This window comes from Pristis pectinata, chromosome 8, assembly GCF_009764475.1.
Source record: "Pristis pectinata isolate sPriPec2 chromosome 8, sPriPec2.1.pri, whole genome shotgun sequence".
In the NCBI taxonomy this organism is placed as follows: Eukaryota; Metazoa; Chordata; class Chondrichthyes; order Rhinopristiformes; family Pristidae; genus Pristis; species Pristis pectinata.
Genome location: NC_067412.1, coordinates 92,917,717 through 92,933,604, shown reverse-complemented (window position 1 = coordinate 92,933,604; position 15,888 = coordinate 92,917,717). Strand labels below are relative to the sequence as shown.

At 43.7% G+C, this 15,888-nt stretch overlaps 1 long non-coding RNA gene across 1 annotated transcript; it reads left to right on the top strand.

Annotated features, from left to right (window-relative positions):
- The first annotated feature begins 534 nt into the window (after window positions 1-534).
- LOC127573507 (uncharacterized) lies at window positions 535-15,042 on the top strand. Its single transcript, XR_007956777.1, has 3 exons — window positions 535-658; window positions 6,446-6,608; window positions 13,881-15,042. It is a non-coding gene; the product is annotated as an uncharacterized LOC127573507 (long non-coding RNA).
- The last annotated feature ends 846 nt before the right edge of the window (window positions 15,043-15,888 follow it).

The following is a 15,888-nucleotide window of genomic DNA, read 5'->3' as shown; positions in this document are numbered from 1 at the left end:
TAGAGTTATACAGCAAGGAAACAGGCCCTTCGGCCCTACTTGTCCATGCTGACCAGAGTGCCTACTTGCGCTTTTCCCATTTGCCAGCATTTGGCCCGTATCCCTCTAAACCTTTTCTATCCACGAACCTGTCCAAACATCGTAAACGTACCCACCTCTACCACTTCCTCTAGCAGCTCGTTCCAAATACACCTCACCCTCTGTGTGAAAAACTTGTCGATAACCTTTCGTCAGAAAATATAAGAGATAGTTTTAACCTGCAGAGTGGGAGGAAGGGACAGGAAGAATAAAAGGGAAAGTCTATGATAGGATGGAGGGTGGGAGAGATTGAAAGACCTTCACCGTCACCACTGTCATTCACTCTTCGTTGCCCTCCATTTTATCACAGAGCTTCCCTTTCGTTCTCTGTGCTGTTCTTGCCTGCCCCATTATCTCTACATCTTAAAACTTGCTTAATCTTCAATTCTACCCACTTCTCACGAAAGGTCAACAACTGAAACATTGACCTTGCTTTTCTCTCTCTGTAGATGATGTCTGACCTGCTGAATGTTTCCAGCATTTTTTTCTACTCCTGTATAAAGAAACCCACGATCTTAACAACTTGTGATAAATCCTTCCTAGCTCACAGCAACTAATCAAGAATCTGACTGAAGTGCACGTAAGAAAGAATTTTTATTTATATGGTATGTTTCACAACCTCAGGACAACCCAAAGTGCATTACAGCCAGTGAAGTATATTGAACATGGAGTCACTGTTGTAACATAAAAAAATCAGCAAGCTCCCAAACCATCAACAAGATGATAAACAGATAATCTATTTTAGTAGTGTTAGTTGAGGGATTAATATCGGTAAATTCACTGTAAGTAATTCCCCTGTTCCTTTTCAACCTTGTTCATTATGTTCAGCTGAAGGCACCGCTCTCACCCATAACATTACCTCAGAAAGATGGAAGTGCAGCATTCCCACAGTGTGGACTGGGCTGTAATCCCAGATCACAGTGAGGTCTCTTCAGTGGACTAAAACCCTCAAACCTTCTGACTCACTGGTTCCACCAACCTATGAATATTATTCAGAGTTCATGCCAGATCACGTAAAAGCTAATTTTCATGATATTTTCCATTACTATCTCATTTCTATTGTATCAATTTATTTTAGTAATTTATTCCATAAGGTAACTAATGAAAGTTGTAGCAATTAATAGAATCTGCATTTCAGCAACTAACTACATACAGCTGTAGCTGGAATTATCCTGAAAAAGGAAATGTTATAATCTGATAGGAATGCTGGATGTGTAACAGATTCTAATGAAGTGCACTCTGTTAAGGAGAAGAAATTGTTAATTCTAAAAATGCTTCCAGCACTACCCATCCGACGGCAACTCATTCCTATCAAAGGAACAATTTTAGTTGCAAATTCTTACTAATTTCATTTTTTTTTGGCTCGCATTGCACATTTTATCTCGCTTCAGGGACAAGTTACATAAAACCAGCCTTTTCCAAGCACATTGGTTTTTTTAACACTATTTATGCAACTGCCCAAACTGCCATGAAGTAAGTATAATTACACTCTGTTTGTCTATCTCATAAAATCTTCCATCACAATTATTTCCAAAGCTTTGCATAATACAACATGCATTCCTGATGAATGGTTCCATAGATGCAAATAGCCGATTCTGGCAAAAGCACAGAGGCTCTCATCAAAACTTCCTCTAAATGCTTTTCACTTGATCTTCATTTTATAAATATCTATGAGTGTGATTTAAAAAATGGCTTGCATTTGAGGGAGTTCTTCACACAATCTCAGGGTTTAATTATTTTTGAAGTGGTGCTGCCTTTGTAAAGTACAAAATATAGTGGCCAATTTGTGCATACCAAGCTCCCATCGCCAATGTTATAATGAGCAGAAGATGCATTTTAGTGATATTGTTCAGGGGCCAATATTAACCAAGGCACTGGAGAGAATTTCCCACCTTCCTTACAAATGGTTCCCATTGGATCTTTTACACTCAACTGAGTGAACAAACGTAACTTAACACACTCATTGGAAAGCAGTGCATTACCAGTGCCAGCTTAGATTCTGTTTCCAAAGTGGTACTTGAAAATACAACCTTTCCATCAGAGGTGTGAGTATTACTATTGATGTCGCAGCCATTGGAAGTCAACACCGAATTTATCACACAAATTAGAAGTAAGAGTAGACACTTAGTAAAATCATGGCTGAGGTCATGGATAATCTAATTGCCACCCAACTCCCCATTTGTTTACAAGTCTATCCATGGCCTCCTCTACTGCCATGTTGAGGCCAGACACAGGTTGGAGGAACAACACCTCATATCCCACCTTGGAAGTCTCCAACCTGATGGCCTCAACATCGATTTCTCTAATTTCCGGTAACCCCACCCCTTCCTCCCCCCCCCCCCACCCCCACCCACACTCCTTTGTCTTCCCTTATTCCTGTGGCTCCTTTCCCCTGCCTTGATGACCTGCCCATCTCCTCTCCTCTCCCATCCTTTATTCCATGATCTACTGCCCTCTCCTACCAGAATCCTTCTTCTTCAGCCCTACCTATCACCCCTCAGCTTATTACAACTTCCCCCCCCCCACCCACCTACCTTCCCCCTATCACCTGAACTCACCTATCCCCTGCCAGCATGTGCTCCACCCCCTCCCCCCACCTTCTTATTCTGGCTTCTGCCCTCTTCCTTTCCAGTCTTGATGAAGGGTCTCGGCCTGAAATGTCAGCTGCTTATTTCCCTCCATAGATGCTGCCTGACCTGCTGAGTTCCTCCAGCACTTTTCGTGTATTACTCCAGATTCCAGTGTCTGCAGAATTTCTTGTGTACTCACGTAACCTCTCCCCCTCTTGCTGATCAAACATTTATTCACCTCTGCATTAAGAATATTCAAAGACTGATTGAAGTACATAAAACTATGAGAGGGATAGATAGGGTAGATAGGTTTTTCTTCCCCCATATGGAGCTGTCAAATACAAGAGGATCTGAGTCCTGATGTGGGGTTTCGACCAGAAACATCAGCAATTCCTTTCCCCCACAGATGCTGCTTGTCCTGCTGAGTTCCTCCAGCAGAACTAGAGAAACAAAGGACTGCAGATGCTGGAATCTAGATGAAAAACACTATGATGCTGGAGGAACTCAGCAGGCCAGGCAGCATCTGTGGAGAGAAGCAGGCGGTCAACGTTTCGGGTCAGGACCCTTCTTCAGGATGGGAAAAGGGGAAGCCCAATGTATAGGAGGGAAAAGCAGAGCAGTGATAGGTGGACAAAAGAGGGGAGGCAGGGTGGGCACAAGGTGGTGATAGGTAGATGCAGGTAAGAGATAGTGATTGGCAGGTGCGGGGGAGGAGGGGAGAGCAGATCCACCGGGGGATGGGTCAAAAGTAAGGAGAGAAAGGGAAAAAGAGGGGTAGAAAAAAGAGAGGCTAAGAAAGGGAAGAAGAGAAGAAGTGTGGTGTGGGGGGGGGGGGGGGGGTGAGGGCATTAGTTAAAGTGGGAGAATTCAATCTTCATGCCATTAGGCTGCAAGGTTCCAAGATGGAACATGAGGTGCTGTTCCTCCAGTTTGCACTTGGAATTCTCCTGGCAGTGGAGGAGGCCGAGGACTGACATATCAGTGATAGTGTGGGAGGGGGAGTTGAAGTTACTGGCAACGGGGAGATGCAGAGTTCCTCCAGCAGACTGGAGACACAAGAGATTACGGATGCTGGAATCTGGAGCAACAAACAATCTGCGGGTCGAGCAGCATCTGTGGGGGAGAAGGGATGGTCACTGTTTCAAAGTCAGGACTGATGCAGGGTTTTGACCTGAAATATTGACAACTCCTCCAACAGATTGTTTGTTGCTCCAATATGCCAGTTGTGATTAACAAGTATTCACTACCCTCTCATAGACCGCACCAACAACAATCGTGACAACTGGAATTTCATGGTTTCCACCTTTTTACAGACATTTGCTCTCTGATCCCCAGCCCCCTGCTTTCTCTGAAATTTAAACCATCTTTGATTTAAAACCTTTTCTGGTTCTAATGAAAAGACATTATCTGAAACATTAACTCTTCTTCTCTCTCCACAGATGCTGCCTGACCTGCTGAGTATCCCAACAGTTTGTAGTATTTTTCTTTGAGATTATGGTATTTTAATGCTGACAGAAAAGTAAGAGTAAAGGCCAAATTAATTTGCATAATGAAAAGAAGCTATTATACAGTGATTAACTGTCTGTAGAATTACATATAAAGTGAGTGGCATCACTCTGAGAAGAATCCTTGGGAGATGCTCAAGGGGGGCAGTTGCTGGGCCCTGGAGCTCAGGTAGTTCCATCTAGTGGCAGATTTACTACCTACAGGCATGAGATTGGTCACTTAAACAGTAAAAGCTTAGTTATCCTGCAATCTTTGTTATCCTGTACTTCATCAACTGACACCTCTCAGTAACTGGTATCAAAGGGAGTGGCTGGGTTGACTGAGGAACCAATGTCAAGTTTGCTGGCATGTTTAAGTCATACTTTTCAAATCCACTACGTGACAGATCATCAAGCCTTTACTGTGATAGAACGTCGAACAGTAAAAGCAACACACAAAACACTGGCGGAACTCAGCAGATCAGGCAGCATTGGTGGAGGGGAATGGACAGTCGATGTTTCGGTTGAGATCCTTCATCTGGACTAGACATCCTTGAGTTCATCCAGTGCTTTAATTCCAGATTCAACACATCTGCAGTTTCTTGTATCTCTGTAGAACAGTACAAGCACAGGAACAGGCCCTTCAGCCCATTTGTGTCTATGCTGACCATGATGTTGATCAAAACTAATCCCAGCTGCCTGCACATGGTCTATATTCCTCCATTCACTGCCTGTTTACGTGCCTGTCTAAATGCATCTTCAAAGGCGCTATTGTGATAGAACTCCAATCTTTTCAAGTTACCATCCTAAGACAGAAACGCGAAGGAGGAGCGTACGACTTGCACAGTTTGAGACTGGATGGGCTGGGGTTGTTTTGCTTCGAGTGGAGGAGGCAGAAGGGGGACCTGATAGAGGTGAACAAAATAATGTGGAGGAATGGCTAGGTTGGACAGGAGTGAACTTTTTCCCCAGAGCAGAGGTGTCTGTAATTGGAGGGCGTAGGTTCAAGGTGGGAAATAAAAGGTTTAGAGGGGATATAAAGATTTTTTTTTCACCTGAGAGGCGCACTATCTGAGAAGGTGGTGGAGTCAGAGACTCTTGCCACATTTAATAAGTAACGAGATGAGCACTTAAATCGCCATGGTGTAGAAGACAATGGGAAGGGAGCTCTGGTGAACAAAGGGTTACTCTCTCTCTCTACTGGTAAACAGCTTGAGCCACCTGCTCGTGTAGTCTGCTGGCGTGATAAGTTGCTGAGCTGTGGGGCGTCAAGGTCACAAGGAAACAGACTTGTAACTGACTGTGAAAGGTGTGTTAACTTGTCTGGCTGCACACAGCAGCCTCTGCTTGACCAATGGTAGTGTGAGCTGGTCAAGCATACCCAAATATGGGTATGCCTGTGCAGTAGGTGGACACCCACTGGAGAACAATGTATTTAAGTTTGTTAGCAGCCTGTATTCCTTGAGTCGGGCCACGTGCAGGGAAGAGCGGCACTGACTGTTTGCTCCTCTGTGTACCCCTACTCCCGCTAACGTTAAACAATGAAGAACTTTTTGTACGCTCCTTGGTTCTGCTGTTGTCTGCTTTATTACAGCGCGGGTCGACTTTCACAATGGCATAGAAGATGAGGAACAAACGGTAGTATAGATGGAGATGGTGGGCTGAAGGGCCTGTTTCTGTGCTGTAACTGTACCTCTCTATTTTAATGTGATGATATGCAGAATATTAATACAATGGACTTTGATCCATGGAAGTTGAATATGTTCAACCTCATGCATTATTTGAGAATATTCCATGTGATTTTAGTCCATGTGATCAAATGCTACAAAATAATCAGGGCTCTGAGATTCACCAAAACTCTTAGGTCTGGATTGTACACACCTCTGGTTGGTGGTTCTATCTCACACTCGAAGGTCAGCTCATCTCTGATGTCTGCACATTGACACAAAGGAGTCAGAGACAAGCTGGAGCTTTGGCGTTTGTATATCTAACCTCTTGCCCCACCACTTGACTCAGCCTATAGCCCAGGGCAAAGCACATAAGTAATGGGCTGATAAACCAGATGCACTTCGCATCTGGCCCCTCAGCTTTAACATCACACTTAAATGTACTTCACTGGTATCAGTAGTGCAAACAGGTCCTTGAATAAAAATATCTGTGTAGGTAAGTAATTGACTTATTGTCCTATATTATCTTGTTTTTTTTCTTTATTTTCTAGAATTTTAGAGACTTTTAAATTATATTAATTATTTTTCTTTACTTTTTAAAAAATATTTAATCCCATTTGAACTGTTTTTAAATATCTCTAATTAGAGAGACCTAAAACTAGCCCTGAACTGGCAAAAGGGAACCAGGGCAGTTTGGAGCAGGACCTAGAGGGGATGACTGTGGTCTCCTAGTGGCATGGAACAGGCTCCACTTCACAGTACTCTTCCAAGGTATGGCGGGGGAACATCAGTCACTTCCTCTGGATCAGGTTAGTGCAATTCCCAAGTTACCATAGAAACAGTAAGGGCTAAATGAGGGACTGAATTATATCTGTGGCTCTCTCCGTTAATGGTGTTTTACCTGCACTGGCCTTGACTTTCAGGGAGTGAGTTTGGTTGTCGGTAACAGTGCAAAGAAGTTAGCAAACAAACAGCTCCAAATTATTTCCCATTGATTATGGGCAACTAACTATTTCAATCCCGGTGCTTACAACAATATACGTAACATACAGACTTAGACACTCCTTCAAGGTAGATGAAAAGATAGATTCTGACAGGGGTAGATTGTGAATAATATGTCAGCTGCTTGGACTTATTATTATGATGTGATTGTGCTTTATTTGTGAAGGATTAAAGTGGAGGTGTCTGTGCGTGTTGATATAAATTGAATGAATTGTATTGGTTGTGTATATTCTTGTGTACTAGTTGTTATGCTGTGAGAGTTTGATTTGTTGTTTGACTTTAGAATTAGTTATATTTGACAGACTTGATCATTTTGAATCCCATTGAGCTATTCAGCATTCACTTTAGTGCTGCTTGAAGTTTATTCCTACTGGGCAAGCTTCACAGCGAGTTTAGTAATACATTGAGGTGCGTTGTGAGGCAGAGGGTGCGCGTAGCATCATTTATGTTTCCATAATTGTGAAGAGTTTTTTTTAAGTCATTCATGAGGTCTGGATGATACCAGTATTGTTGCCGGCATTTGCTTTTCATCACTAGTCTCCCCTGAACTGAAGAGGTGGTTAAGAGTCAACCACATTGATGGGTCTGAGGTCATGTGCAAGTCAGACCAGGCACGAATGGAACATTGAGGAGACAAGGCCTGGGGCAGATCAGCCACAATCATACTAAATGGCAGAACAGGCTAGAGGGGCTGAGTGGCCTACTCCTGCTCCTATTTTCTTGTGTTCACTGAAGTAATTAGTGAGTCAGATGGGTTTTATAACAATCCAGTGGTTATCATTTTTGATAATAATATTTTAATTCCAGATGTATTTAATTTTGTCAAATTTAAATTCCCTGACTACCATGGTGAGATTTAAACTCCATCACTGACTGAGTGTTCTGGATACTAGTCTTCCCTATAAACCTTCCCTAAGTAGCACTTTGAAATATTTAGCAGAGGAATAATTCTGGCCTCTGTAGCTTTGTGCTGGTTTTGTACATTTCTTTTGGCATTTTTTGTCTTTTGTTCTCTCGAGGACTGAGGACTCCAAAGCATCAGAATTTAAGTGGTTTTGATTGGCTGCTGATGGGTGTTGCTATGGTGTTTGAGAGTGCTACTGTTCATTGTTGAGAAGCAGAGATGAAAGGCTTTCTTCAATGATTTTCACATTTGTGCACTTTGTGCATAATTTCAGGAGTACAAAGATATCTGATTTAGAAACAATCGCTTTGACCGGCAATGCGAATTGTACTCGGCCCCGTCCACAAACCTCCAGATGACCCATCCAAGACTTCAGGCAGATATAGTGGCAGCCCCTTCCCTAAAGAAACATGGTTAGACCAATGGGTGGGCAAAGGTCCTTCTCTGTTTCAGGTCCACTCAAGGTCAATCTGAAACCAGTCCTGGCTCTCTCTGAACTTGAACCTTTCAACTTCACTTATACACACCCTGACCTGCTTAGACTCCAGGAATCCCTCGATTGTAAAATTCTTCAAATTCTTCCTAGGCCTTAACTATCCCTATCTCAGTAATCTCATCCAACTCTGCAGCCCTCCAGGAAATTTACTTTCTTCTATCTCCGACTTCCCATGAATACCCACATTTCTTTTCTTTATTCATATCATCTCAGTCACCTAGGCTTTCTGCACAAGCCTCTTCACCATTCTGAACTCTTTGATGACAATTCCTAAAGCGTAACTCTTTGGCCAAGTTCTTGGGTCATTATCACTGAGCCTCCCTAGGCTTCCATGAAGCACTTCAGGATGTATCACCAGGTTGATACCTGTAGCCAGAAAGGACTCACTTAACATGTCCCCATTCCTGCCAAGTTGGTGTTGTCATTGTCTTCTCTTAGGGAGAGCTGGAATTGCTTCCCTAACAGTCAAATGTGCAGAAAGCAGAGTAGCCTGTGGTGTACATGGATGTTAGTAAGGCATTTGATAAAGTTCCTCATGGAAGGCTCATTCAGAAAGTCAGGAGGCATGGGATCCAGGGAAACTCGGCTGTGTGGATTCAGAATTGGCTCGCTCATAGAAGACAGAGGGTGGTGGTAGATGGAGCGTATTCTGCCTGGAGGTCGGTGACCAGTGGTGTTCCACAGGGATCAGTTCTGGGATCCCTGCTCTTTGTGTTTTCATAAATGACTTGGATGAGGATGTGGAAGGGTGGGTTAGTAAGTTTGCTGATGATACAAAGGTTGGTGGTGTTGTGGATAGCGTAGAAGGTTGCTGTATATTACAACAGGATATTGATAGAATGCAGACCTGGGCTGAGAAGTGGCAGATGGAGTTCAACCCGGAAAAGTATGAAATGATACACTTCAGGAGATCGAATTTGAAGGCAGAATATAAGGTTAATGGCAGGACTCTTAGCAGTGTGGAGGAACAGAGGGATCTTGGGGTCCACGTCCATGGATACCTCAAGGTTGTCACGCAGGTCGATAGGGTTGTTAAGAAGGCGTATGGCATGTTGGCCTTCATTAGTTGGGATATTGAGTTCAAGAGCCATGAGGTAATGTTGCAGCTCTATAGAATTCTGGTTAGACCACACTTGGAGTATTGTGGTCAGTTCTGGTCGCCTCATTAAAGGAAGGATGTGGAAGCTTTAGAGAGGGTGCAGGGGAGATTTACCAGGATGCTGCCTGGATTGGAGAGCATGTCTTATGAGGATAGGTTGAGTGAGCTAGGGCTTTTCTCTTTGGAGCAAAGGAGGATGAGAGGTGACTTGATAGAGGTGTTTAAAATGATAAGAAGCATAGATCGAGTGGACAGTCAGAGACTTTTTCCCAGGGTGACAATGGCTAACACAGAGCATAATTTTAAGGTGATTGGGGGAAGGTACAGAGGGGATGTCAGAGGTAGGCTTTTTTTTTACACAGAATGGTGAGTGCGTGGAACGCACTGCCGGCAGAGGCTATGGGGGCAGATACATTAGGGACATTTAAGAGAGATAGACACATGGCTGATAGAGAAATGGAGGGCTATGTGGGAGGGAAGGGTTAGATAGATCTTAGAGCAGGATAAAATGTCGGCACAACATCATGGGCCTGTACTGTGCTGTAATGTTCTATGTTCTAACTGCATTCATTTCAATATTTAAATAAATATGGTTTATTATCACAAAGTGTCTGGAGAGTCAAAATCCCCAAATGTGACACAAATCTGGCCAGACACCTTGCTTAGTTTGTCACCTACGATTTGCAATCCACGCACAGCCAAACAGAAATTCTTGTGTGGAGACACAAGAGACTGCAGAAGTTGGAATCTGGAGCAACACACAATCTGCTGGAGGAACTCAATGGGTCGAGCAGCATCTGTGGAAGGAAGGGAACTGTTGACATTTTGGGTCAAAACACTGCATCGGGAAATTTTTGTGTGACTAACTCCGCTCAAGAGTTAGGTCAGTCCTTATTCTGGGCAAACAGGATCAACACAGTTCATCGGAAGTCCAAATCAGCTTGCTCTAGTACCATCCCTTCAGTTTGTCTGCTGTCTAAGTTTCATGGCATGGACATTTGCCAGCAAAATCCAAAGGACTGATTTCTCAATCTGTGATTTCTAAGAATAATCTTACTCAACATTTTAAAGACATTCGAACAGGTACAAGTTTTATAGGGATATGGGCCAAATGCAGGCAAATGGGACTAGCTTAGGTGGGTACTTTGGTTGGCATGGATGAGTTAGGCCCAATGGCCCGTTTCCTTACTCTATAACTCCATGACTCTATGAAAGAAACATTTCCCTCTGCACTGCTCTCTCATTGACAAATAATAATTAGCTAGGACAACAAAATTTGCATTACTCACATCATACAGAATATAAACACCAATGAGGGACTGAGTTGCTGGGATTGGCAGACCAGATTATCATGTGAAATTTTTTTTTTAAATCTGCAGATGCTGGAGATCTGAAATAAAAACAGAAGTTGCTGGAAACACTCACCAGGTCAGGCAGCATCTGTGGAGAGAGAAGCAGTTAACATTTCAGGTCTGGGATCCTCTTCAGAAGACCTGAAATGTTAACCGTTCCTCTTTCCACAGATTTCCTTGACCTGCTGTTTCTAGCATTTCCTGTTTTTATTTCAGATTGCCATATGTTTGAACTTTGTGTAAATTATTATAACTTTAATTATAATTGGATAAAGAAATTAAATCATGTCTGGAATAGCTTGGAGTTAGGACACCATCCACAAAAATACATTCTAATTCCTATTACTTCTGACGATCTTAAAGAGATAATGATGCTGTCAACAGGTCCAAATGATTGGCCAAGGTCAATTTGCTTTTGTTTTCAAGCCAAAAATAAAATTAGATTTTTTTTTAACCCACTGCACCAATATCCAGAGACAAAGTTCTTCCACAGTCCCTGGCACAGTCGCGTAGCGGTTAGCGTAAAGCTATTACAGCGCCAGCGACCAGGGTCAATTCCCACCACTGTCTGTCAGGAGTTTGTACGTTCTCCCTGTGACTGCGTGGGTTTATTCTGGGTGCTCTGGTTTCCTCCCACATTCCAAAGACGTATGGGTTAGTAGGTTAACATGGGTGTTATTGGGCGGCGCGGGCTCGTTGGGCCAGAAGGCCCTGTTACCGTGCTGTATAGAGAAAGTTATAAAAAAATTCTGGGATGAATAATGCCCATTCAGACTTCACACTGCTCTAAAATTACTCCATCTGTCACCCCCAAACTTTTGAAATGCAGGTATAAAACGTGTGAGAATGAAATGGTGTTGATGCACTGCAAGGTATCCATTTACAATGGTGTTGTCAGGACTGGAGGGACTGAGTTATATGGAGAGGTTGGACAGACTAGGACTTTATTCCTTGGAGTGTAGGAGAATGAGAGGTGATCTTGTACAGGTAGAGTATGAGGGGCATAGATAGGGTGAATGCATTCAGTCTTTCAGGGTTGGGGAATCAAGAACTAGAGGGCATAGGTTTAAGGTGAGAGGGAAAAGATTTAATAGGTACTTGAGGAGCAACTTTTTTTTTTACACAGAGGGTGGTATATATGTGAAATGAGCTGCTAGAGTAAGTGGTTGAGGCAGGTATACTAACAAATTTTAAAAGGCAGTTGGTCAGTCGCATGGATTGAAAAGGTTTAGAAAGTTATGCGCCAAATGCTGGCAAATGGGACTAGTTTGGATGGGGCATCTTGGTCAGCATGGACCAGTTGGGCTGAAGGGCCTGTTTCCATTCTGTATGACTCTAAGATGGAATCAGCTACTAATTGAAGTTTGGACATCTTGGAGTCCATGGGTCATGTCCCTGCTCTGGTTGGAGTGAATAGGGCTGACAGCTAAAGATCTGAAAAAATGAACCAAATTATTTATCATTTCAGTTAAGTGACATTGCTCTAATCTCTCTAAACTGTTGGTTGAACTTGAATTTCTATCAGGAACTAGTGAAAACGAAATGGACAAAATAGAAAATGTTAGAAATACTCAGCAGGTCAGGCAGCATCTGTGAAGAGTTAACTCAGACTACCGTAACGGAGGAGGTCCAAGTGGTGGAGGGAATGAGGTGGAGTGGAAGCCTGAGAGGATCACGGGTAAGAGAAGAAAGGAGACACACAGACCATGTGCTCGGAAGTGGGGGCTTCAGAATGGCGACTGGGAGGGAGGGAAATACCTGTGTGAAGAGGGAGGTATGTTGAAGGATGATAGCACTTATTCAGAGTGGAAGAAGAGCAAAAAGTGCATGCTTGAAGGGATGGGATTGCAAAAAGCAGTGTCTCTCTGAGCTCATGGAAGACCAAAGGGGAAGAGGATGCTTCTAATTAATCAGAATTCATTGTATTTCTTTTTCTTTTCTTTCTTCCCCCCATCTGGCTTAATGACATCTTTCCTATAGCTAAGCAACCAGAACTGTGCACAATACTCCAGTCTTACCAACGTCTTGTACAGTTGTAACACGACGTCTCAGTTCTTATACTCAGTGCCCTGACCGATGAAGGCAAGCATGCCAAAATGACCCAAAGTGACACCCACTCCCGCCCATCAACCCTTCCATCACTATCACACCTCTCCCGCGACCAACATCTCCCCGCTGATTCCACCAACTACACTCCACAATCCTCGGCAGCTGACCCTCACTGATTGATAGACCCCTGACCCCCATTCCAAACCATGACGCGCACTCCCACTCCCCAGGACCTCCATCCCCCACAGCGCCGAACCCAGTCTCAGCCCTGACCGACTGGATTTCCTGGACTGTACGAAGCCTGCTCATGAGCATGCAACACCCTGGGCCTCACGGGTTGATGGATTACCCAAAGGTGGCCCCTTGCACAAAGTGTCTGTGGCTTCCAGCAAACCGTTTACTTATCAACCGATTTCCCAGAAACCTTTTGTTGTATGAAAGTGGTAATGTTTTAAAGGAAGCAAGCTGTTTGTCCTGATTGCCTCCCATCCAACACTGTGGCTGTTGTGTACAACACTGTGTCAAAAATTCGTAGAAGAACATACTTTACAGCTTGTCTGCAACGGAGGGATTACATCATGTGCAACTCAACAGCATTTAGTTGAACACAACTTGCAGACAGCCTTCGCAGCTAAAAAAAAATCCTCTTGGGATCCCTGTTATCTTTTGTGCTTTTTGCTTCTGTTCCCAGCTGACAACAATTCCCAATGTGATCCTGTGAATTGCCATCTAGACCCCCATTCTCCTGTACAAGGGGTTAATTCACATCGGAACCATGTTGAACATTGCTAAGAGACTGCACTCTTGCTTCCGAGTCAGAAACTTCTGCTGATCGAGTCCAGCTCAGTAGCTTTCACCTGACACTCCGTTACAGCACTGAGAGAGCTTACGACATTTGGAAAGGTACATGGATAGGAAAGGTTTAGAGGGATCTGGGCCAAACACAGACAAATGGGAGGGCACCTTGGTTGCAATCAATGAGTGGGCTGAATGTCCTTTTCTATGTTGTTTAGCTGTATGCTAATCATACCTCAGCATCAGAACACAATGGATCACCTCTTGCACTACTATGGATGTCTCTGATTGTGGTTTCTTTTGCACTAATGTCTTTGTTTTTCTCTTCACTGTCTTGTACAATTTATGTATAATTTATATTCTGCGTGTGTTGTCTGTACCTAGGTGCCTGTGATGCTGCTGCAAGCAAGTTTCTCATTGTCCCTGTACCTCACCGTACTTGTGCACAGGACTTGACTTGGCAATGACTCTAGGAGTGTAACACTGTCAGAGATGTTGCCTTTCAGATCAAACCATAAACTGAGGGACCTCCCACCCTCACAGGTGAATGTTAAGAATTCAATAGCTTTACTTAAGAGAAGGCCAGTGATACTTTGGTGTCTTTGGTGTCCTGGCCAATATTTCTCCATCAATCAACTGCATTAAAAAGGCCGCACAGTGGCTTGGACGTCAGAATGAAGTAATGAACTGGGTGCAGCTAAAAGCACAAAGAAAGGGACTGCACTAATATCAGATTACTTGTCCTGTTTTTTTATTGCGGTTTGTGGGACCTGCTGTGTGCAAATTGGCTGTAATATTTCCTTCAGCGAATGCAAGTCTAAAGTCCCTTAGTTTTCTGTGAAAGGTGCAGTATAAAAGCACTTCTATCTCCCTTCCTGAATGACGCATGGACCAATTTGATCAGCATATAACACATGTAACATTAATCTTTCCTCCTATTATTTAAAATAAAGACTTACAATTTACACTTTACAACCGTGTAAGATTACACTGCCTGGTGAGAGATGCGTTAAAAGGTATAAAGACATGAAAAGAAGGATGTACTGCTGAGGCTTTATAAAGCATTGGTCAGACTACATTTTGAATATTGTAAGCAAATTTGCACCCCGTATCTAAGGAGAAGGAGAAGGTCCAGAGCAGGTTCACAAGAATGATCCCAGAAAGGCTTGATGTATGAGGAGTGTTTGATGTCCCTGGGCCTGGACTTGATGGAGTTCAGAAGGATGAGGGGGGGATCTCTTTGAAACCTACTGGATACTGAAAGGCCTGAATAGAGTGGACGTGGAGAGGATGTTTCCATCAATAGGAGAGTCCAGGATCCGAGGGCACAGCCTCAGAGTAAAGGGACGTCCCTTTAAAACTGAGATGAGGTGGAATTTCTTCAGCCAGAGGGTGGTGAATCTGTGGAATTCATTGCCACAGATGGCTGTAGAAGCTGAGTCATTGAGTGTATTTAAGGCAGAGATTGATAGGTTCTTGATTGGTGAGGGGGTTAAGGGATACAGGGAGAAGGTGGGAGAATGGGGCTGAAAAAGAATCATTTATGATTTAATGGCAGAGCAGACTCAATGGGCCGAATGGCCTAATTCTGCTCCTCTACCTTATGGATGTTGAGCAGTCAGACTCCGAAATGAAGTGTACTCAGGTGGGAAAGGGACGTGGAGAACTGTGAAATTAAAGCAGCAAAATACTCTGTGCTCGTGGAGAGAGAAACATTTCACTTTGACAATCTTTTATCAGAACCATCTTATTTCAGATCTCCACCATCTGCAATATTTTGCTTTTGAAGTTCATCATCTCCAGCGCTACACGTGTGAGAATATTGGCTCCGGTTGTACTCTCTCTGAACATTCAGATCCAGTGAGTTGGAAAGACAGCCAGTGGCCACACACTTGCAGGTGCTTATTGCAAGTGAGAAAGGGGGAATCTCTCACCCATTCTTTATTCTGTCAATCATATGTAGAAAACAAAACGCTCTCCCAGCATAAAAAGTCGAAAAGACTTCCATTTCCAAAGTGGCTTTTATGACCACAAGACTTTTCATAGTAGAGCTGCTGCCTTGTACCTCTAGCAACCCAGGTTCAATCCTGACCTCGGGTGCTGTCTGTGTGGAGTCTGCACGTTCTCCCTGTGACTGTGTGGATTTCCTCCAAGTGCTCTGGTTTCTTCCCATATCCCAAAGACACACAGCAGGCACGGTAGTGTAGCAGTTAGTGTAACGCTCTACAGCACCAGTGACCCGGGTTCAATTCTGGCCGCTGTCTGTAAGGAGTTTGTACGTTCTCCCCACGTCTGCGTGGGTTCCTCCGGGTGCTCCGGTTTCCTCCCACATTCCAAAGACCTACAGGTTAGGAAGTTGTGGGCACGCTATGTTGACACCGGAAGCGTGGCC